The following is a 25445-nucleotide window of genomic DNA, read 5'->3' on the forward strand; positions in this document are numbered from 1 at the left end:
TAAACAGCTCATAAGGCAGGGTGCATACTAGTTAGAAAGTTGCCCATTGCGCTTTTAATTTTTGCATGTTCTGGCAGTGAAACACGCTTACATTTATTTTTTACTATTGCAAGGCCTGTCTCTCCCATAGGATAGCATTGGGATACTTTAATACATATGCTAAGTGACAATTTTTAATTGAGACAGGTAGGACAGTGGAGTTCACAGTATAAAGAATTATGATTTAAATCCCTCTTTAATGGTAAAGTTGGATTTAAAGTCACAATTCTGAAGATTACAATTTTAGAAAGTTGGCATTTTTCTTGTCCTAACCATTTGGTGCCTGTGTCCTGGCTCACATGAATGGGTGTAGTTGGCAGTTGGCCTTTGTATGCTCTTCCCAGACAGTAAGACAATGGATGATAAGGGATTGGCAGGAAGGGAAGAGTGAGCTGTTTCATGGCCCAATTACATTTTAAAGGGGATGCCTCAGCAGACTCACAAAGAAGTGAACACACTCATGGGAAGGAAAGAAATTCCAAACCAGATGTGAAAGAAGTCTAGATGTTTCTCCCACTTCAAAGGCTGGATGCAAGTATAAATATCACACCCTCAGAAGATCTCTTCTGTACTCCCCTGGACCTTTGGAAGAACACAGAAGTAATACCTTGTACTCCAGGAGATTGCCTTGTTGCTTGAGGCCTACATTGGTTTTCAAAGGACTGACCTGCTGCTTTAGGCCTTCCTTGTTGCAAAGAGGGCTGCCCTGCTGCTACAAGATGACTGCCTTGCTGTTTGAGGTGTGCCTTGTTCCCCAGAGGACTGCACTGGTGATTGAAGCCAGCTTTGTTCTTCAGAGAACTGCCTTGCTTCCTGAGGCCTGCCTTGTTGCTTGAAAGAGCGAGGACTATCCTATTGAAACCAGGACTACCAGAGTGACACTAAGGGTCAGGGAGTTTACCTCCCGTTCTGAGCTACAAGGATAGAAGATGTTCAAGAGGTCTCCCTGGAACTGCCCAACTGACCTGCTGCAACTGGCACTGACTGGATCTGCAAAATGACCTGCCTGCCCTTCTAACTGGACCAGCCTGAGCTGACTTTTGCTGGAAAGAGTTCCACATTCCCAAGAGGGGCCTCCCCAGGTGCTGGCCCTTTGGTACTATTTAGCTCCTCTTGTGAAATCCTGAGGTTTTAAAATATGTGGGTAGGACGTTAGGAAGGTAACTTTTTTCAGCTGGACTAACTTTGTCCCTGTTTCCGACCTGCATGCCAATGGCCGGCCAAACTTATGACTTTGACCCGGTCTAGCAACCAGATAACCACAGTTAGAGCTTGCTGCTTCTTGTTGCTATTTTTATTTAAACTTTTAAAATTGCATATCACTGATTCTACTGATTATATTTGTATCATTTCGGTCTCACTTCATTTTCTAAAAATGTTACTTTATTTTCTAAATTGATGAGGGGTTGTTCTTGTGTTATCTTTTTACTTTATTACTGTTTGTGTGCTCCACACATACTTTGCACAGTGCCTCTAAGTTACACCTTACTGATTTTGTACCAATCAACCAGTGGGTTAAGAACAGGTTACTTTAGTGACTATTGTGGTTCCCCCTGACCAGGATTGTTGCTGTTGCTTGTGAAGGGTTTTCATCACACCCAATAAAAAAAAAAAAAATTCTTACAGTATTTATCATTCAGTAACCACCTACTACTCCAGACCTCTGCTTGTCAAAGAATGAAAGCACTTAGAAACAATGCTGTTAAAATACCACTGACAAAACCTCCAGTTGACAATTCTCTTGTGTTAGCAGACAGCACTATACCGCTAAATGTGCTCCTGTGTGATAGTTTTAGCCCCAGAACTATAAGATTTCTTATTCCAGCTTCTCCTCTTTTAATAAATGTGCGGTGTAAAAAGCACTGTATTAGAATTTGCACAGCGGTTTAAACAGTGGCATTTGTCCACAATGGCAATCTCTGGGCACATAAGACCCTACCCCAACATAACTGCAATGCTGTGGGCACTGTGTAACATTATTCCTATTCCCAACTTGACCATTGATTCACTGTGTGCTCCTGGTTAATCATATTTTCAACATATAACTCTGCTGCCATTTGCTTTAGCATTCCACAGGAGTGAAATGAGTAGTGAGGATACTACCACAAACAGCTCATGTGTATTGTTTGCTCTCCTTTGCCTGTATGTACTCAATGCAGCACAAATATAAAAGACAATAAAAAAATGTAACTTTTGCTGTCCATTCTGTGGGAAGGATTAGTGCAGATGGGAGCAATGAGTGCAGAGTGCTCGCAAAACTGAATATCTGAAGTAGCTGACAAACATGAAATGAAATATGTCTTTGTATAATATGCTGGCAAAATGAGATGTGCAGTGCGTGTGTGCATTGGAGACAGATGCTTTACAAATGTGAAAAGCGTGATGTGAAAGAAACAGATATATAAAATCTAGTATGTTTGATAACTTCAAAAAAAGATGCAGTGTTTGTAATATGTTTGCAAAAACAATGTGCAGTGTGTGTGTGACAGGTCATACAAATGTATAAAGCTTGCTGTTTCAGACACAGAGCACCCTACACCGTGAGATACTTGAAATAAAGAGAAATGTGGCACTGGCTTATGAGATGCTCATAGAAATTGTGTATAGTGAAATATGTAGAATGTGATGAGTAGGGCGATGCTTGGTTAATAAGGTAATGTAAGGTCTTCTTGAAGCCAGTGCCGGCTTTAATTCATAGAATCTTTTGAAGCTTCCTGTGTCAGTTATTTAATTTTTAAAAAGCACTATAAGGCTCTTATTAGTCCTGGAAAGGTTTGCAGAAGGTACAATCTGAATGTGCCAGCAAAGTAAATATTTAAACATTAATGGGCAAATACGTAACTTTTGACACAAAGTAGCACAGTATCCAAAGTTGCTTTCCTGCATAAATAGGAGACAGTAGAACAGTACCATATCTAGCAAGGTATTGTTTTGTCTCTCCCTACGCTGGTGCACATTTGGCTGCCTTGTGCCAATGCACTCAGCCATGCACTGAAGTGCATGGCTGTGTGTGTACCATGTCAAGCATATGTTTTTGTAGTGGAAGAAAACCCTTCTGTATAAACAAATATGCTTTAACACAGTTTTATATTTTTACCACTGAATGTATGCTGTAAAGTGCTATACATGCGTAAAGTTTCAAAAGTTTAGGGAAAACTAAACTTTACTCATTCTTTAGGCCTGCTTTGAGGAGGTGTAGATTTTTGGCACTTTTTGTTTTTTAGTAAACACTGCTTTGCATCAAAAACCACGGATGGGTATATGGGAATTAGAGATGGATGAGCCACTGAAAGCTCAAGCCAGGTTTAAGCTTGAAGCTTGGCTGTGCTCAAGATCCTGTTGGAACCTCATGCCCATAACGAGCCCAACTTTGGCTTCTGCCAGACACCCTTCCTCTACCTAGGATGTGGTGCTATGGTCAGAATTGCCGACTGTAGAACTGAGGAACCAGGTTTAAGTCTCAGCGTTGGCTCAACATCCTGTGATTAAGGGCAAATCACTTAGGCCATCATTACAACCCTGGCGGTTGGTGTTAAAGCGGCGGTAAGACTGCCAACAGGCCGGCGGAAAAAAAATGGAATCATGACTGTGGTGGAAACCGCCAACATAGACAGCCACTTTAACACTCTGACCGCCACAGTGGTACAAACAAACAGCATGGCGGTTACCGCCAACAGACAGGCGGAGGACAATGTACCGCCCACAGTATCACAACCTACCAATCCGCCACCTTCTCCGGGGCGGATTCACCGCAAACAAAAACACGGCGGAAACAGGACTTCGAAGGGAAAACGCTCACCTCTACACACCCCACGAGGAATCCGGCCGCCGTGGATCCCGAGCCCCAGATCCTGCCAGCCCTTATCTTCTTGCTCCTCTACCAGGAGCACGAATGCCGGCGGCGAAGACCACGGTAAGTACTTCACCTACGACACAGGGGAGGGGGAGGGAAAAACAAGGACACACACATGCAACACGCAACACCCCCACCCTCACCCACTACAACACACACTAATACAGCATGATACATTACAGTTACACGCCCCAAACCCCCCGGAAGAATGCAAAGACAAAAGGAAATGAGTGTAACTATTGTAATATATTAAAATCCAGTACGCAAATATATATATACACTATAAACAAATATATACACCAAGAATAGTAGCCCAGGTAGTGCTCCATTGAAGTCCGTGGAACACTGGGCCCACACGGCATGGGCGAAGCCCACACACAATCCCCGAACATGACGGAGAGAACACTGCAGGGGCATCAGATAGCAATAAAACAGGCACCTCAGGGGGAAGGGAAAAGGGGGGCACCTCAGCCGGTTGAGTGCATGACGCCAAATTCACGAGGGGGCCACATGCCCACTGTTCAATCCTGGGGAGTGCAAAGCCACAGTCTCTCAAGTCTCTACAGTGGGTGGGTTGCCCACTGTTCCATCCTGGGGAGTGCAAAGCCACAGTTTCTCAAGTCTCTACAGTGGGTGGGTTGCCCACTGTTCCATCCTGGGAGTGCAAAGCCACAGTCTCTCAAGTCTCTACAGTGGGTGGGTTGCCCACTGTTCCATCCTGGGGAGTGGAAAGCCACAGTCTCTCAAGTCTCTACAGTGGGTGGGTTGCCCACTGTTCAATCCTGGGGAGTGCAAAGCCACAGTCTCTCAAGTGGATAACAGTCTCCACTGGTTCTGGAGGGGGCCTTGGGCCCAGAGTGCTTCATCCTGCCAAGGACTGAGGTAGTGGATGTGAATCTCCACTGGTTCTGGAGGGGGCCTTGTGCCTAGAGTGCTTCATCCTGCCAAGGACTGAAGTAGTGGATGTCTTACTCCACTGGTTCTGGAGGGTGCCTTGTGCCCAGAGTGCTTCATCCTGCCAAGGACTGAGGGAGTGGATGTATCTCTCCACTGGTTCTGGAGGGGGCCTTGTACCCAGAGTGCTTCGTCCTGCTCGTGATGGACTCAGTAGCGTCAGTGCCCTTGGCGCTCATGGGTCAGCGGTGCTTGTTGCGGCGGTGTCCTTGGCAGCAGTGCTTGTGGCAGCAGTGTCCTGTTCAGCGGTGCTTGTGGCGTCAGTGTCCTGTTCAGCGGTGCTTGTTGCGGCGGTGTCCTTGGCAGCGGTGCTTGTGGCGTCAGTGTCCTGTTCAGCAGTGCTTGTGGCGGCGGGGTCCTTGGCAGTGACTCAGCTGCTGGTGGTCCTGTCTGGCCCAGCGGGGCTGGTGCTGGCGGTCCTTTATGGCCCAGCGGGGCTGGTGCTGGTGGTCCTGTCCTGAGCAGCTAGACTGGTGCTGGCGGTCCTGTCCTGGTCAGCTGGGTTGGTGCTGGTGGTCCTGTCCTGGGCAGCTGGGCTGGTGCTGGCGGTCCTGTCCTGGGCAGCTGGGCTGGTGCTGGCGGTCCTTTCCTGGGCAGTTGGGCTGGTGCTGGCCTCCTGGGCAGCGGGGATGATGGCGGTGGCCTCCTGGACAGCAGGGCTGGTGCTGGCGGTGGCCTCCTGGGCAGCAAGGATGATGGTGGTGGCCTCCTGGGCAGCGGAGATGATGGCGGTGGCCTCCCGGGCAGCGGGGATGATGGCGGTCTTCTCCGCCATGCTGCTCTTCCCAGACTTGCTGAGTTTCTTGTGCCCCTTCCCCACCTTGGAAGGTGTCGCAGCTGACTCCACACTCCCACCTGTATCCCTGGGAGCGGCTTTGGTGACTGGAGTCTTCCTCCTCTCCCGCCAGGAACTGGCCAACTTTTGATGCTTGACAGGTGTGGGACTGTCTGTTCTGTGGCTCCGTGCCACACTGGCTGCCCTGCTGCCCGGTGCACTCCAGATTCCGCTGACTACAGGCACCACTGGTCCCGGCAATGTTGTGGCTGAGGTGCTAGGTTGGGACCTGGAGAGTTGGGCCCTAGGAGACTGACGGGGTGGGTGAGGTGAGGGAAAGAGGTCAAGGGTGGACAGGTAAAGTTTCTTGGGAACACTGGGACGGGTAGCTGGAGGGGGTTTGGGAGTGGAGGAAGAGGTTGTGGTTTGGTGTTCGTTTGGTGACTTTGGGTAAAGGTGCATGTGCTGTAGGCTGTCGTGAGGTGGATGGCTGTTGGGTGGGTGTGTGGCCGCGTTTGTGTATCTTTGGAGGTAGCGTCACAGACACACTGGGAGAGGACACAGGGAATGTGTGAATGGTAGTGGGGGTGGTGACTGCACGTGAGCCGAGTGTGGTGGTGTGTGTGCTGATGATGGAAGTAGTGTTGTAGATGTAGTGCATGCAGGTGTGAGTGTAGATGAGACTGGGAGGGAGGAGGGAGACGAGGAGGAGGGGGACACAGTGGAGGCAGTGGATGTTGGTGTGTCTGCATGTGTGTGATGCTTGCCTGAGTGCCTGTGGGATGTGTGGTGCTTATGTTTGCCTGAGCTTCCCTTGTGTGTTGATGTGTGTGCATACTGGTCTGAAGGTGTGCTTGGGATAGGCTGAGGTACAGGGGATTGGGTCTGGTTGGAGGAAGTTGGAGGGGAGAGGCTACAGACAGGGACAATAGCTGCCATCAGTGCTGAGGCCAGAGTCTGAAAAGCTCACTGAAGGGCCGCCTGACCAGAATGAATGCCCTCAAGGAATGCATTTGTTTTTTGCAACTGCCTTTCTACAACCTGGATGGCATTCAAAATGGTAGACTGCCCAACAGTGAGGGACCTGAAGAGGTCAATGGCCTCCTCACTGAGGGCAGCAGGGCTGACTGGGGCAGGGCCTGAGGTGCCTGGGGCGTTGGTGATGCCCACCCTTCTGGGTGAGCGGGCATAGGGCAAAGGTTGAGGGGCTGCTGGGAGGGCGGTGCTGGTAGGGGGGTGGCTGCTGTTCCTGTAGGTGCGTGGGCACAGATGTGGCCACCACCACAAGGGAGCTCCCATCAGAGGACGAGTCCGTATCAATGGTGTCAGCTCCTGTCCTCGTCGTGGAGCTCCCCTCACCCTCGGTCCCACTGGTGAATTCCGGGTCCGTAGTCTCGCCCCCCATGGCCATGTGGGATGCAGCTCCCTCCTGCTCCGGTGCCACTGCTCCTCCACCTGATGATGCTAATGCACTCAAGAACAGGGAGACCACAAAAAGGGGGGGAATGACAGAAGAAAGACATGTTGAGTGCATGCATTACTGCTACCGTTGGCGGACACGACAGACACAGAAGCGCCCTGCACTACGCTGCGCACTTGGGGTCCACTGTTCAATCCCTGGGACATGGCCTACAATGAGAATGAGAGTGTACTCACCCCCTTATGGCTGCTGTGATGCCCTCAAGCGTCCACCCGACTCCAGGTACCCCACCGCCAGGATCCTGAACATCAGGGGGGTCATGGTGCAACGGGTACCCCTCCCACGTTGGGAGGCCATCACCAGCTGTGTTCTTGCTCCAGTGGCGAATCTCCTCCCATCTCTTACGGCAGTGGGTGCTCCGTCTGTGATAGAGCCCCAGGGTCCGGGCTTCCTTGGGGATGGCACGCCAAACATCCTTCTTCTGGTGGGCGTTGACCTACAGGAATTGTACAGGGGAAAAAGAACACCTGAAACTTGGCCAGTACCGTTGCCATTGTCTCCTGGGAATGGTGGTAGGCTCCCATGATGTTGGAGAGGGCCTCATGGAGAGTGGGTTCCCTGGGCCTGTCCTCCCCCTGTTGCACAGTAGCCCTCCCAGTTCCCCTGTATTCCTGGGCCTCCGTCCACTGGACCGTGTGCCCACCGCCCCAGGTCCCTGTTGTTGTTGGGGTGGTGGGTTAGCCTGTGCTCCCTGTAGTGGTGGACAGACTGCTGATTGACGTGTCCTGGGGACAGAGGTATGGGCCCGCTGGGTGGGTGCTGTGCTGGTGTTTCCAGAGGGGGGAAGCTCTGTGGTGGCCTGTGACTGTGTGGACAGTGTGCGTGAGTGAGGTGGATGGCTGTTGGGTGTCTGAGTGCGTGCATTTGTGTCCCTTAGGAGGGGGGCAGAAAGGGTGGGAGAAGACAAAGGGAGGGCGCATGGATGGGTGTTGTGGAGGTGTCTGCAAGTGAGGTGTGTGTGCTGCTTGATATGGGGATGGCGGTGGTGGCTGTTGATGCAATGTATGCAGGTGTGAGTGCAGATATGACTGTGAGGGGAAAGAGGAGGAGATGGGGAGGGGGAGACAGTGTAGGTAGTGGATGTGGTTGTGTGTGCAACTGTCTGTTGTTTGTGTGAGTGTTTGTGGCCTGAAGTGTGCTGCCTGACTGTGCTACTCTTGTGTGATGTTTTGTATGCATGCTTGTCTGTATCTGTGCATGGGATAGGTTGGTGTTGAGGAGACTTGGACTGCGAAGTGGTAGTTGGAGGAGGGACACTTTCTGCCATCAGAGAGGAGGTCAGAGCCTGAAACAATCTCTGTAGGGCCACCAACCCACCATGGATGCTCTCCAGGTATGCATTGCATTGCTGCATCTGGGATGCCAGCCCCTGGATGGCATTCACAATGGTTGACTGCCCTACAGAGATGGATCTCAGGAGGTCAATAGCCTCCTCACTGAGGGCAGCAGGGCTTACTGGGGCAGGGCCTGAGGTGCCTGGGGTAAGGGAGATGCCCACCCTCCTGGGTGAGCGGGAAACTTGGTTGGGGGCTAGTGGGAGGGTGGTGCTGGTATGGGGGGTGGCAGGTGTACCTGTAGCTGGGGTGGTTCCAGGGGTGTCCACCACCACCAGGGAGCTTCAATCGGAGGAGGAATCAGAGTCAGTGTTGTCAACTCCTGTCTCCGCCATGGTGCTTCCCTTGCCCTCCGTCCCACTGGTCCCGTCAGATTAGGTAGACTCTGCCTCCTGGGTCCTGTGGTTTGCAGCTCCCTCAGTCGCCGGTGCCCCTGCTCCTCGGCCATGTGATGCTAATGTGCAAATGGACAGGATGACAGAAGAAAATGGGGGGGAGAGAAAGGGAGCACTGGGTCAATTACAGCACCAACACCACAGTTGGCATACACATTACCATCACACAGAGGGATCAGGATTGTGCAATATGCATCGCACTGGCATTCCATTGGCTAGGTGCCACAGCAAGATGAGAGCAAACCACCACCAACTGCACCCCTCCTAGGACCCACTAAGCACTGTCTGATAAGAATCCAACCTAGCTAGGTTACTAGATTTTGCTATATACCCATTTACCTTGAGCTGGATCACTCAGCAATGGCTGAGCTGGCATTAAGGGCACCCACTAACTGAAACCCAACACCAGAAACCCATGCCACTCAACAATTATTGTTGTCATGCTCTCTGTACTCACCCCGATGTGGCTTCTGTGCTGCCCTCAAGCACCCATCCAGCTCTGGGTAGGCCACCGCCAGTATGCAGGCCATCAGGGGGGGTCAGGTTTCGACAGTCATGCCGCCCTCCTTGGGAGGACATCCCCAGTTGGGCCTCCGCGGTCTTCCGGGCCCAGCATCTCAGGTCCTCCCACCTTTTCCTACAGTGGGTGCTCCACCTGCTCTAGACCCCAGGGTCTGCACATCCTTGTCGATGGCATGCCACAATCCCTTCTGATGGGCGCTGACCCACAGAGGTATTACAGACATGAGGACAGCATTAACCATACAATGCAGGATGTCACTCATATGGCCCAAAAATACAATTTCCATCTCCATTGGCACACACATAACCCAGCGCCCACAATGTAAACTATCACCAGACATACCCCCATCCAACTGACACACTACTAGCACACATATCTCCATGCAATCTTATCACATGCATTGTGTCCATGGTATACCCACCTGTTGGTCTGGAGGCCCATACAGTTGTCCATACAGGGGTAGGACCCCATCCACCAAGTGCTCTAACTCCTCCAAAGTGAAGACAGGGGCCCTTTCCTCAGTCACACAGGCCATGGCAGGATCCAGACACAGGTCACAGCAGCACATAGAGTTGAGGTGTTGTTCTGTGGAAAGTCTGGAATCAAGTGAGGTTTTAGACAGAAAATGGTGGTCAGGTCCGCGGCGGTGTACATCGTCACCACCGCCGGAGATCCCAATTGTCCACTGTACTCCATAGAGCACCATTTTAGCCAATGAGGAATAGCAAGGCAGTGCAAGACCGCATTCCACCATGACGCCCAACGCCAGCGGAGTTACCTCACTTCCACCTGTCCATCCTTACTGGACAGGCGGTGACCATTTTATGGTGGTGGACTACATTCAGAAATTAGAAACTGCATCATTGCTGTAAATTGCACATACATTGCCATTCACACTGTCCCATCACATAAATGCTCTGTGTACATTGAGGTGGTGGTTCCATTGTTCAGTTTGTGACACCCTACTCACTCTTGCATCCCTTAGATACCAACCACTGCAGAGGAATAGGAGGAGGAGACAAGACCCTGTGTACAGATCCTATGTAGACTTGGCTACACTGGAGAACATGCACATAATACTCACCTATAGACTGGACATGGCCACAATCACAGAGCTATGTGCACAGTTGGAGCCTGATCTGATATCAGCTATCTGTCATCCCACTGGGATCCCCATCTTGTGCAAGTTCTATCAGTGCTTCTTTTCCTGGCAACTGGTTCTTTCCAAGTCACAGTGGGATTGGCAGCAGGAACCTCACAGCCAATGTTCTCAATCGTGCTGGCACAGGATTTGTATGCCTTGGTCAAACACGTGTGCAGCTACATCGCTTTCCCCAAGTTGAAGATTTGGTCTCTGTGAAGTCAGGATTCTATGCAATGGGACATATACTGTTAGACCTGACAGCCTTAGGGTAGTCACCCCTAACCTTTTGCCTGCCTCCCTCCACTTTGTGGACACTGTTTTTGCTGGTTTTTAGACTCTGCGCACTTTACCACTGCTAACCAGTGCTAAAGTGCATATGCTCTCTCCCTTAAAACATGGTAACCTTGAATCATACCTGATTGGACTATTAAGTTACTTATAAGTCCCTAGTAAGGTGCACTTTATGTGCATAGGGCTGGTAAATTAAATGCTACTAGTGGGCCTGCAGCACTGGTTGTGCCACCCACTTACGTAGCCCCTTTTCCTTGTCTCAGGCCTGCCATTGCAAGGCCTGTGTGTGCAGTTTCACTGCCACCTCAACTTGGCATTTAAAAGTACTTGCCAAGCCTAGAACTCCCCTTTTTCTACCTATAAGTCACCCTTAATGTGTGCCCTAGGTAACCCCTAGAGCAGGGTGCTGTGTAGGTAAAAGGCAGGACATGTACCTGTGTAGTTATATGTCCTGGTAGTGTAAAACTCCTAAATTCGTTTTTACACTACTGTGAGGCCTGCTCCCTTCATAGGCTAACATTGGGGCTGCCCTCATACACTGTTGAAGTGGCAGCTGCTGATCTGAAAGGAGCAGGAAGGTCATATTTAGTATGGCCAGAATGGTAATACAAAATCCTGCTGCCTGGTGAAGTCGGATTTAATATTACTATTCTAGAAATGCCACTTTTAGAAAGTGAGCATTACTTTGCACTTAAATCCTTCTGTGCCTTACAATCCACGTCTGGCTGGGCTTCGTTGACAGCTCCTTATGCATTCACTCAGACACACCCCAAACACAGGGTACTCAGCCTCACTTGCTTACATCTGCATTTTGAATGGGTTTTCCTGGGCTGGGAGGGTGGAGGGCCTGCTCTCACACAAAGGACTGCCACACCCCCTACTGGGACCCGGGCAGACAGGATTGATCTGAAAGGGGACCTGGTGCACTTCTTAGCCACTCTTTGAAGTCTCCCTCACTTCAAAGGCACATTTGGGTATAAAACAGGGCCTCTGCCCTACCTCATCAGACACTTGCTGGAGAAGAAACCTGAACCAGAAACTACATCCTACCAAGAAGAACTGCCTGGCTGCTCAAAGGACTCACCTGTCTGCTTTCTACAAAGGACTGCTGCCTTGCTGTTGGCCTGCTGCCTTGCTGAACTCTTGTCTGGCTGTGAAAGTGCTCTCCAAGGGCTTGGTTAGAGCTTGCCTCCTGTTCCCTGAAGTCTCAGGAACAAAAAGACTTCTCTCTTTCACTTGGACGCTCCGTGCGCCCAAAATTTCGACGCACAGCTTGTTCCGCGGCGAGAAAAACGCTGCACACCGACGCTGATCGACGCGACGCTCTTGGGACGACCGAAAATCCGACGTACAGCTTCGCAAGGACAACGCCGCCCGACCTCTAGAGGAGAAATCGACGCGACGCCTGCCGTGAGATCGTAATTTCGACGCGCAGCCCCGCAGAACGACGCGCAGCCGGAAAACAAGCAGGAAAATCCACGCACAGGCCCGGGACATCTGGTAATCCCCGCGATCCACGAAAAGAGACTGTCCGCGCACCGGAAAATGACGCACGACTTCTCCGCGTGAAAAATAACGACGCAAGTCCATGTGTGCTGGGGAGAAATCGACGCACACACCCTTTTTCCAAGCACCTCTTCTTTTGTGGCCCTCTGAGGAGATTGTTCCACTCCAAACCAGGTACTTGTGCTTGAAAGAGACTTTGTTTATATTCTAAAGACTTAAGACACTGTGGCCCTCATTCTGACCCTGGCGGTCTTTGACCGCCAGGGCGGAGGACCGCGGGAGCACCGCCGACAAGCCGGCGGTGCTTCAATGGGGATTCCGACCGCGGCGGTAAAGCCGCGGTCGGACCGGCACCACTGGCGGGGTCCCGCCAGTGTACCGCGGCCCCATTGAATCCTCCGCGGCGGCGCAGCTTGCTGCACCGCCGCGGGGATTCTGACCCCCCCTACCGCCATCCAGATCCCGGCGGTCGGACCGCCGAGATCCGGATGGCGGTAGGGGGGGTCGCGGGGCCCCTGGGGGCCCCTGCAGTGCCCATGCCACTGGCATGGGCATTGCAGGGGCCCCCGTAAGAGGGCCCCTACATGTATTTCACTGTCTGCTGCGCAGACAGTGAAATACGCGACGGGTGCAACTGCACCCGTCGCACAGCTTCCACTCCGCCGGCTCGATTCCGAGCCGGCTTCATCGTGGAAGCGTCTTTCCCGCTGGGCTGGCTGGCGGTCTGAACGAGACCGCCCGCCAGCCCAGCGGGAAAGTCAGAATTACCGCCGCGGTCTTTCGACCGCGGAACGGTAACCTGACGGCGGGACTTTGGCGGGCGGCCTCCGCCGCCCGCCAAGGTCAGAATGAGGGCCTGTATATCACTTTTCAGTGATACCCTTACAATTTCCCATTGCAAACTTTATTCTTTTTGACCTACAATTATCCAGATAAATATTATATATTTTTCTACACACTGTGTATTGTATTTTTGTGGTGCTATAGGGTGGTATTGTATGATTTATTGCACAAATACTTTACACATTGCCTTCTAAGTTAAGCCTGACTGCTCGTGCCAAGCTACCAGAGGGTGGGCACAGGATAATCTTGGATTGTGTGTGACTTACCCTGACTAGAGTGAGGGCTTTTGCTTGGACAGGGGGTAACCTGACTGCCAACCAAAAACCCCATTTCTAACATATACCAAATATTATTGGGGCGATTGACGGAAAACATATTGCGTTTGTCGCCCCACGGCACAATGAACAGGTGTTCAGGAATCAGAAGAGTTTCCACTCACTCAATGTGCAAATAGTGTGTCTGGCAGACCAGTACATATCCAATGTCACTGCCAAATATCCTGGGTTGGTGCATGACACCTACGTCCTGAGGAATAGCAGCATCCCAAATGTGATGGCACAACTACAGAGGAACAGGGTGTGGCTAATAGGTGAGCCAGAGTCCCCACCCAATGTATGTCAGTGTATGCCTTCAGGAGTTATCCCCATACCATTGTGTAAGGCTAATGTTTGTCCCTCATTACTTGCAGGTGACTCTGGCTACCCAAACCAATTGTGGCTCCTGACCCCTGTGAGGAATGCCAGCACAGGGGCTGTGAATCGGTATAATGATGCACATGGGCGAACCAGGCGGATCATAGAATGTACCTTTGGCCTCCTGAAGGACAGGTTCAGATGCCTCCATCTGACAGGTGGATCCCTGTGCTACTCCCCTGAGAAGGTATGCCAGATAGTTGTAGCATGCTGCATGCGGCAGGTTGCACGACCTGGCCCTCAGACGACATGTGCCTTATCTACAGAAAGAGGAGATTGGAAATGCCCCTGTGGCAGCAGTGGACCCTGAGGACAGTGAGGATCAGGAGGCAGAGGATGAGGATGTGGACAAAAGAACATCAGATACATGTCAATACTTCCAATGACACACAGGTGAGACAGTGGAACTGACCATTCCTCTGATTACTTATGTTTTCAGTGTGGCTGTAGCAGGATGGCATTCATTTCCTTTTCATCTCAAATGACTGTCACCTATGCCTTCTCATTTTACTGATGTTGGTGTTTTAACAGCTGTGTACTGATGTGATTACTACAGACAGCTACAGGTCAATATTTGTATGCTATTGTGTGACAGTGTTCAGGTCATTTGCACAAGATGTAACTGTTACCATAATTGCAAATTTTCATCATATAAATCACTATCACTCAAGTTGTGTTCAAGGGTGTTTTTCTTGTAGTGAAATATATAGACGGAATAGTGCAATGGAATGGGGTGATGGTAGAGGTAAGTCCTGGATATTGGTCCAGTCTGTTTGTAGCACAGGTCCAGTGTCCAAGGGGCCATAGGAAGAGGAGCAGAGGCAGTTAAAAGTGGACAAGGTGACAGGGTGGGACACAAGAGGGACATTCAGGAGGGTCTCATTTCCTGCTGGTGGTCTTGGTCTTGGCAAGTATTTCTGCATCAGTCTGGGTCACAGAGAACGTTTGTGGGGTGGTTCACTATCTGCGGGGGAGGGGTGCTGGGGGCCTGTGGGTCTTGTGGCAGGGCCTCCTGTCGACTAGCTGCAGCAGATGTGGTAGGCTGTTCAGTTGACTGGCGAGTGGAAGGGGCCCGCTGGTTTGCTGTATATTCCCTTATGATGTTGGCCATATCTGCCAGCACCCCTGCTATGGAGACCATGGTGGTCTTTCCTGATATCCTGATGGTGTACCTCCTGCAGCCGCTGGTTCCCCTGCATGATGTCAAGAATCTGGCCCATCTTGTCCTCTGATTGTTGGTAGGCCCCCAGGACATTAGTGAGTGCCTCCAGGATAGTCAGTTCCCTGACTCTGTCCTCCCTCTGGCACACAGCTGTCCTCCGAGTGTCCCTGCCTCCCTGTGCCTGTTTCCCCTGAATGGTGTGCTCACTGTCACTGACCACAGGACCCTAATTGTCTTGGGTGTGAGGTGTGGACTGGGGTCCTTGCACAGGTGGGCACACTGCTGATTGATATGTCCTGGGGACAGAGGTGTGGGGGCATTGGGTGGGTGCTGTGGTGTTGGATACTGAGGGGGGAGGCTCTGTGGTGGACTGGGAGTGGGCTGGGGTATCCGACTGACCGTGGTCCCTGATGGGCCAGGAAGTTCATCCAAATCCAGATATCCAGAGTTACTGCCATTACTGGGGGCATCTTCTGATGGGGGACTGGATATCCGTGGCACCTCCTCACCGCTAGGATTGGCTGGGGCACCTGCGGGGTTGTCGTGATGTATTGTACATCATGTCTGTGACATAGTCTAGATCCCTAGCTTCCCCTATATTGTTGCTATTGCCCTGCCCCCTTTGTTTGTGTATGGTGATGTATTGTGGGATTGTTAGTTCTCCATGCTGTGCATGCATAGGTGGTGGGTGTACATGCAGGGCTGGGAGGGCTGTACATGCAGGCTGGGAGGGCTGTACATGCAGATTGTATGGCATGCAGTGCTTGGCATTGGGGTAGTCATATGCTTAGGTGCACTGTGCGCAATGGAGTGGAGAGTTGGGAGTCAGGGTGAGGGGGTGAGATGGCATGCAGGCATGGGGGGGTGATAGGTAGTAAATGTTGACTCACCAGTGTACAGTCCTCCAGCAACTGCAGTGAGTCCCTCAGGATGCATTATTTCCAAAACATGCTCATCCCATGCTCTCAGCTGTGAGGGAGGTGGTGGGGGTCCACCGCCAGTCCTCTGGATGGCGAGCTTGTGCCTTGCTGTCATGGAATGTACCTTCCGCCGTAGGTCATTCCACCTCTTCCTGATGTCGTCCCTTGTTCGTGGATGTTGCCCAACAGCGTTGACCACCTTAGCTCCATCTTCCTTGCAATGGAGATTTGGTGTACCTGTGCTCCAAACAGCTGTTGCTCTACCCTGACTATGTCCTCCACCATGACCCGCAACTCCTCATCAGTGAAACGGGGGTGCTTTTGTGGGGACATGGGTGTTGTGTGGTGTGTGTTGTGCAGTAGGTGTTGACTAATGTAGTGGGGTGTGGGGTGCGTGATGGATGGATGGGTATTAGTGGTGTGTGTAGTTGTGTCTGTGATTTGCATGTCTGTCTCTTGGCTATTTTTCATGTTCGTAAAGGGTTGTGGGTAATGTGGGTGGGTGTTTTATAGTGCTGTTGTGGTGTGTGTATTAGTGTCAGGCGTGTGTTTTTGGTATTGGACAATGTTGTGTTGTATTGTTTTTGGGTGGCCATTCTGTTTGCGCCGGTGTGTGCCGCCAATTGTCTACTGCCGTTAAATGTCCACCATGGTGATTCGTGGGTCATAATGTGGAGGGCGTTGTTTTGTTCGCGTGACCGTGTGGGTGTTCGTACCAACACTTTACCACTTACCTTTGATATGGCAAATTTGTGTTTGTGGCAGTATTCTGTCAGTTTAGTGTGTGTGTCATAATTTGGCGAACAGATGTTTGCCTCCGCGATGGTATGTTGACGGCCGTCACTGCGGCAGGAAGCGGGATTTACCACCAATGTCATAATGACCACCTTTATCGTGTATTAAGTAATATCTGGTGTATGATTTTAATGGCAAACATGGCAAACATTTTCAGGGCTAAGCTCTTGCACGTGCTCTAAGAGCCGAGCCAGACCTTTTACTTGATTCTGCTCACCCACCTCCATATTAACTAACTGAGCTTTACTCTCAGAAGAATGGAATTCCCACAGATCAAGGAGGACCAAATTATGTGACAGCATTAACTAAATTATGCAATAGTAAAAGCAGATTATGCTGCATAATGTGACACTTTTTGTAATGGTATTACTTCATTGTATTGCAGTTTTAACAAATCTGTATGGGCAAAGGTTTCATGTTACAGCACCAGATTAATGCCCAAATGTTGCATATATGTTGTATGTGTTGATCAGGGTTGTGCTCCAACCATGTGGTTTTGCTGCTCCTATGCATACATGTGAGGTGAAAAGGAGAGAAAGATAAGTTGCCTTTGACTGATATTTGGGTAATGGGTGAAGGCCACCAACCTTCAGAGGTGCAAACCCAGTGTATTACACAGTTAAAAGTGCAATAATTTCACCCAATAACCCTTAAAGCAGTTTCTGTAGTAGGAAAATGCAACAAGCCTTCACAGTGCAACGGGGCCTCCAGCACCTACAATATACTTGATAAACACAACAATTACCTGGAATGAGGAGAGCCGATGGACATGGTGGGCTGGGCTATTAAATAAAATAATGAATCGAACCTGATGGCAGAGCATAACTTGTTTCATTAAAGAATCTGTTTAAATAGTATCTTATGTTATGAAGGGATTCAAGGCATTGTCATTACCTGATAAGATATGCAGCACATTTGATAGTCTGGTAGTTGATTATTGGATCCCACAGAGCTCTTTAATACTTTATGCCACAACCACCAGAGTGGAAGAAAACATATGGTGAAAAACACATGATGAACCAGAGCCCTCACTGGTGTTCCAGCTTCTCCTGACATATAGGACCACCCGCAAGGCCATTGTGAAAATATACAACACTCTACGATTCGAGAGGGAACCCCACCTTACACCAAATTTGAACCTACCGGGAAACATCTCTGATGACACCACTGATGTACAAATAATGCTCAAAATGTCTGGGTGCACCAAAAGTAATTTCAATGAATTCCAGATTTAAATATATGCAGTTTAATTATTTACACCTCACTTATTTCACCCCCAAGAGGATAGCGTGCATGTACCCAGGAGCAACTGACTTCTGCCTCCGGTGCCATACCTCTACGGCTGACTTTTTACACATTGTGTTGAAATGCCTGATACTCACCCCCTACTTGGATGAGATCACAGTTTTCCTCACAGACACCCTGGGCGCCCCTTTTGAAAAGGTCAGCGCACACTACCCACTAGGCATCACTGCCTGAATGGTAGCATGCAAACATCTCTATACATTTGTGGACCTTGCCCTCATGCTAGCGAAACGAAGGATAGCCATATCCGGAGAATCCACTATCTCCTCTTCAATGAGGCTGTGGCTTTCAGCCTTACGAACAGCAGTACTGACGAAACAACATGCACTGGTGGACCTTAGGTCCAGCTAAACCTCACCAACCACAACACCGGACTGGCAGAAATACCTAGAGAATCCAAATCCGATGAGTGGCCATCGTAAATCGCCCCTGCTTGCCTCTTCTGAGCTTGCCACAAGACAAAGAATTCCTCCCTATATAACCCTCAGAGAACATGGAGAAAGTCACCCGCAGGGAGTGGCTTCCACCGTCTGTGATGAGACATGGCTCCTCATAATTACTCACACATGCCATTTACCACCCATGCCCCTCTCAACACTGCTACCGCGAATAAACAGTTCCACACATGCTACAGTGCTACGTTTCTAGTTTATTTTGTTAGGGTGGAGCATTCAAGGAAACATAGGCCCTCAGTACAACCTCAGCGGTCTTCTTAGTGCTGGCGGTATTCCTGGCTCCCTATTTTGACTTTTCCGCTGGGCCAGCGGAAAAGTCACATCAACATTGCTGCTGGCTCGTAATAGAGCCGGCGGCAATGCTGATGTGCAACGGGTGCAGTAAAAATTCGGGCATTGAAATGCGCGATGGGGCTATGCCTGGGGGCCCCTGCACTGCCCATGCCAAGTGTATGGGCTGTGCAGGGGCCCCCAGGGGCACCCCAAGTCCTCCTTACCACCAGCCTCTTCATGGCGGGGTTTACCGCGTGGCCAGGCTGGTGGTCGGGGACTCATAATCCCCAGGGCAGTGGTGCCTGCACAGTTACCATGGGGATTATAACCGGCGGTATAGTGCAGGTGCCGGCAGTATGGCCGTGGCTATAGCGCCACGGTCATAATAGCTGTTCGAAACACTGCAAGTCTGTTGGCGGTGTTATTGCCAGCTTACCGCCGGCTGCCAGGGTCGTAATGAGGCCCATGAGGTGTATCGTAAAGAAAATTGCTGTTACCGACTTACCGTGTATTCTGTTTATGTATCCAGATACTGATGCTCATACTTTGCATTCTATGGACAATGTAATGGCAATACTTGACAAGCAATGTTTACTGTATCCTTATTACACCATACGTTGTGTATATGTGTTCTCTGTGACGCAAAAATTAATAAAGAAATATTTTTCAAAATCAAACTATGCTAAAATTATCAAATCAAATATTATTGAACTACCTCCTTTGATCTTTGCCCATTTTTGTATTTGCATGACATTGAATTACTGTACTAACACTCTCCTGTCACCTATCTGCACCCAGTTCCCTATGATGAAAGGCCACAATTTGGAGGAAAAAGTCAGAAAAAGCAAAAACTCTCCTTCGCAATCGTGCATCTTGACTGAAAATGAAGGTTATGCAGAAGTACGTAAGCAACGCACCTTCTCCCTGGAATCAGTAAAGAAAAGGTCCATGGAAAGTCTTCTAGTAGAAATTCCAAAGGGAGTTCAGGCTTCACTGAGCAACAAGCAGGGAAGTGGTTTGATGAAATTAATTATTTTCTTTCTTAAATTGGTGGTCAAAAAGGGCAAAACTCTATATTTTCTCCATTGCTTTATTCTTTGTTTCTTACTGTGATGTTATTCAGAAATACCTCAAGTTCTCAAAAATTAAACAAAAATCGGAAAAGGCAATTCATAAGGTTTTACCAGACCCTTCTCTTCTAACACATGGTGTCAACTGAGCAATTGAGGAAGAAGCCCAAGTTAAACACACTTCAAGCGATGCTTCTTCTAGGCCGAGGAGCACCCAATGCAAATGCCAGGGACTGCAGAGATGCTGATGTGGCCAGGACCACGAAGAAGCCCAGACACATGCTGAATGCAGCATCCTGCAGCACGCTACTTCAATGCACGATCTCAGATTATTGCATTTTCAATAATGTTTTAAATAATATTGTAAAACATTACACAGATAAACTGAAAATAAAGAGTTTGAAGTATTACATACACTCCAGTCTGGTATCTCCTTGTATCGTTTATAAGTGCATCTGTGCAAGAGCAGTGCAGGGATTGTGGGCACAGAAGTCGATCCCTTCACTCCCTCCAACCCCAAGACTCTGCCTCTCCTTGAGCACCCCATCCTCAGTACCTTTGGAAAGAAGCCCTTCCCAAATCTCTGGTAGCCTCATTCCAGCTCTCGATATTCCTTAAATTTCTTAGGTTTGCGGCGGCAACTATTGGCTGCACAGACCTTCGTTCTGACTGCAAACACCAATATTCACAACAATAACTTGTAGTTAACTAAGGTCTGGTTCCCCCATGTTTCTAAGATTACAATCAAAGGACAGAAGACTACTATTTCTTCTTATCCTGTCACCTTTGAAGTACCCTCCGCACCTGTGGCTAATGAGATTGTATCCACTGGTAGTTCCATAGTGTGTGAAGTAATGTTCCTATGTGACAACAGCCTCTTAAGCATTTATCATTCTCTGCTTTCTCCAAGGAGGAAAGCTTGGTCCTAATGAAATAAGCATAATGCAGTATCTTAAGATGTACCAGGTAGAAAGCTGCATTTAGAGCCACCTGGATTGGGTAATGTCATGCCTTTTATCAGCCCCCTTCCTCCAGGATTTCCAATCTTTTCCTACTAATCATTCAAAGCCTCAATAGGCATTTGTTATAAGTGTTCCATAAATCTAAGAGACTGCATGCTTAGCTAGCAGGGCTGCAGGAAGCCCTTATTCCAGCACTATCTCCTCAGACATGTCCTAAAGTTTGACACTTATCCTTGTGAGAGCATGTTTCATTGGTACGTATCAATAGTGTTGGCTGTCCCTTATTCTGATGCTGGAGTTTCCAGAAAGGAAAGATCCTGTGTATGTCCCAAATGTCACTCAACTTCCAGATCCTCAACATGTTTAATAGTTTTTATGCCTCCAGGTTATGCTCCAAAAACTCACATGAGTTCCTTAAGGGGGGCATTACTTTCCCTCTCCACCCAAATCTCTGTGTCACTTTCATACATGTTTTCATCACAATATCTGTAGGAAACAGAGGCCTAGAAGTACAGTTTCAGCTTAACAGACGGCACACATATTCTCATGGTTCTATCCGCCTTCAATCTGCCCTAACCCCTGGTTCTTGTTAGGAGGCAAAGGCCCAGTCATTCAATTCCTGAAATTGGACCAATCTCATCCAAGACATGGAACAACCTCCCTCAACATATCAGTGCCTTCTCCTCAGTTCTCGAGGTCCACAGGAAGCTGAAGACTTTGCTCTTCATATAGCACCTTGGGGGCCACACTTCTAAACACCTGCCAGGCACCTGGCCACCCCCTTGGATGATTCGTGCACCATACAAATCAATAACCTAACCTAACATATAATAACATACCACAACTTAAAATAACATAACATGACATAATGTAACCACTCAGTAGTAAAATTTCAGATTTGACAGTGATATGCTGCCATCATAATGGCTCCATGTGAGAGTAACTAGCACAAATCTAGGGCTGCCCCCATTGCAAACCTTTGTGTTCGGTACCTACTGTTCAGCAAAAAATCATCTGGGACTTCACACATTGCATTTTGTAATCCAACAAGGAACTTGGGCAGTGCCATCTTTTTGTATAGAGTGCACTGCCCAGCAATGTTCTATTTCCTTCCCCAGATTCATTTTGGTTGAAGGTCATGTAAATACCCAAGCGTGTGAATCTCTTGTGTCCATCCTAAGGGGAATTCCTAATCTGCTGGCAGAATCCAACATAAGCTCAGAAATGCCACTGATTCATACCAGTTAATCTAAATCCCTGGGTATTTCTCAAACATGTCCAGCACATTCAGGACTCTTGGTATTGAGGGCAGTGGGACCTCCAAGTACAGCAGCATCCGCATATCCATCCTCATCTCACACACCGAGAGCTCCCAGGCTACAACTCACAGGAGGGAGAAGGATGGACAGCACTACCTGGTCCCTCTTCCCAAACTAATCTCTCTGGACATTTTGCAGTTGACCCAGACTTTGGTTACAGGGCCAAGACATAGTAGGCATTAACTGAATGGAAACCCCAGACGGATACCTATTTTCTGCAAAACTGCAGAACCACTCCTCCTAAACGAATGGCTTTTCAGTATCTAATAACAATAGGGCTGTTAGCTCTTGCATTATAAAGCATCTTGTTAAACCCCCAAGTAGTTTTCTGAGGATGACACTGTGGACCTTGAGGGCCTAAAGCCAAACTGACATGGAGCTGTTAACTTATCAATTGCCAATAGAGGATTCTCCAGTACCGTTGCTAAAACCTTGACATCTGTGTTGAGCCATGCAATAGGTCCATATGAGGTGCATTTCTCCCTTGATTTGACTTGCTTATGAAATAGTACTAAACCGGTTAATAAGAGGCCTGGGAGAAAACAGCCATCATTATTCGCTGCATACAAAATGGCTCAATGTAGCCCTACCGGCCTCCACCCCAAACATTTTCCTGGCTGAAAGCCATTTAATCCTGGGGCCTGAGTTCCTAAACCACTTCCTTAAGTTCTTATTCCCCCATATTATGGTTCAACAAGTCTCTGTAGTCCTCATCCACCTCTGGGTGGTGTGTTCTCAATAAACTTCCACAACACTTCCTACCATTCCCCTGCCCTTGGTTGGTACAGACCATTAACGTGAGCCGCAAAGGCTTCCACAATCCTGTGGGCGCTATCTACAAGCACCCCCTCATTGATCTCCACTTTGCAGATACATGTTTGTCCCTGTACTCATCTTGCCAACTATTCCTCTAATTTACCAGCCTTATTCCCTACCTCACTCCGTTCCCCGTGCTATTTTACCCTACATTACGCTTTAGCTGTAGCCTGTACAACATTTTTTTACTCATCCCCAGCCAGTTCTACTTAGAGGGACAGCACAGGGTCAGTAGTTCCATACTTTCTGCCTTCAAAATGCTCAGTTCCACCATTTCCCTGGCACTTTCACTCTTTTTCCCTGATACATGTGAAATCAATCAATCAATCAATTGGGATTTGTAGAGCGCACTAATCAACTAAGAGGATATCCAGATGCTGAGATCCAAGCTGCTCAAGGGCATCAGTGAAAAAAACAGGTCTTGAGTCCCCTTCTGATCTCCTGAAGAGAGGGTGAAGTCCGGAATAGGAGGGGTAAGCTGTTCCAGGATTTTGCAGCGAGGTACAGAAACAAGTTGCTTCAGCAGATGTGGGGGTGGGAGTGAGCAAGAGGGAGGTAGATCGCAGGAGCCTGGAGGGTTGGTGGAAGCTCAGGCAGTGGTTGATATAAAGTGGTCCTTGGTTGTGTAGGGCTTTGTAGACATTGGTCAAAATCATGAATTGGCATCTCTTATGGACAGGAAGCCACTGGAGTTTCAACAGGTGAGGGTTAATGTGAGTCCACCTCAGGAGGTTGAGGATGAGTTTGGTCTCTGTGTTATGAATGGTCTGCAATGTCTTCATGAGGTATGAAGTGATTTCTGCATAGAGTGCATTGTCGTAGTCCAAGCAACTGGTGAATAGGCCTTGAGCAACAGCGCATCTGGTAGAGACTGGGAGCCACTTGAAGATCTTTCGGTGCATGCAAGAGAAGAAGTAGGCTGAGGAGACTTTCTTGATCTGGTTCTTCATGGTAACTTTGCTGTCTAAGATGATGCTGAAGTACTGGAGGAGGTCCATGGGTGTGGTAGAGGGTCCCAGTTCAGCCTACCACCAGGACCCCTTCCACGGTGCAGTGGTGTTTCCGAAGGTCAAACCTCTATCTATGTTGAGCATGAGACACTTGACTTGCTTCCAGTTGGAGGCACCGGTCATGCACAGGTGGTAGTTGGCCTTTGTGGTGGAAGGGTTTTTGGACAGAAAGAGGGTGAACTGGGTGTATTCTGTGTATGAGATAATGTACAATCTGTGGTTTCTGATAATGTTGGCCCTGGGGACCATGTAGGCATTGAACAGAGTAGGGCTAAGGGATGAACTTTGAGGGACAACTCTGATGATGTTCTTAGACTCTGAGGTGAATGGTGGAAGGCTGACTCTCTGTGTTCTTTCAGTGAGAAAGGATATGAGCCATTTGAGGGCATCATTTTGGATTACAATCTGATGAAGGGTGTGGTAGGACACAGTGTTGAAAGCTGCTGAGAGGTCAAGGAGGATCAGGGCAGCTGCTTCTCCCTGGTCTAGGATGTTCTGATGTCTTCAGTGGCAGCAACCATCATGGTTTCGCTGCTGTGGTTTGTGCGGAACTCAGATTGGGATGCATCCACAAGATTGCTGTTATCGAGGTAGTCAGTGAGTTGGTGGCTGATGGTCTTTTCAAGGACTTTGGTGGGAAAGGGGAGCAGGCAGATGGGCTGGTAATTATTGAGCTTGGTTGGGTCAGTAGAAGGTTTCTTGAGGAGGGGGTTTGACTTCAGTGTGTTCCTACTTGACTGGGAAGTTGACAAGGTGATGAGTGTGTCGAAGATGTCTGTGAGCTTGTTGCTGATGGTGTCTTTGCTGAGGTTGAACATGTGGTGTGGACAGGTGGTCTGTGGGAGCTCCTGAGTGATTGAGTGCATGATATCAATGGGTCTCTGTGTAGTGAGGTGGTCCAAGCAGTGATCCTGTAGTTGGGAGTAGCACCTTTGGGGGTGAGAAGGCTGAGGATCTCATTATCGCCAGGTTGAGCTTCAATGTTTTTTGTAAATGGTGAAGATTGTAGAAGTCTTGGGAGGGGGGTGATGATGTTTTCCGTCAAAGAGGGGTTGGAGAACTCCTTGATGATGTTGAAGAGTTCTTTGCTGTGGTTAAAGTTGGCTTTGATGTGGCTGGCTAAGGCATTTTTTCCTGTTTCATAAATCAGTGGTACTGGTTGAGTGATGTCTTGACGGTGGTCTGGTCAGTGATCTGTTTGGTGGCACGACATTTCCTTTCCAGTCATTTGCAGTTGCGTTTCATAGTTCTTAGTTCCAGGGTGTACCAGCTAGCTTGTTTGGAGTCTCTATTAATTTTGGTGGGTTTAATGGGTCCGACTCTCAGGGATCCAGGTGGTGAAGGTTTTTGACAGCCTGTTCATGGTTGGTGAAGGTGTTGGGTGGGAAGTGTTGAGGGCTTTGGTCCATTAGCTTTCAAATAACTTTCTCCCAGCTGCGATGTGAGGTGCAGGGCAGTCTGTTGGTGGCACTGGGGGCTGCTGTGAACGTGATGTGTATGACTGTGGTGGTATAGCTGTACTTGACTTT

The sequence above is a fragment of the Pleurodeles waltl genome, chromosome 7 (assembly GCF_031143425.1).
Source record: "Pleurodeles waltl isolate 20211129_DDA chromosome 7, aPleWal1.hap1.20221129, whole genome shotgun sequence".
Classification (NCBI taxonomy): Eukaryota; Metazoa; Chordata; class Amphibia; order Caudata; family Salamandridae; genus Pleurodeles; species Pleurodeles waltl.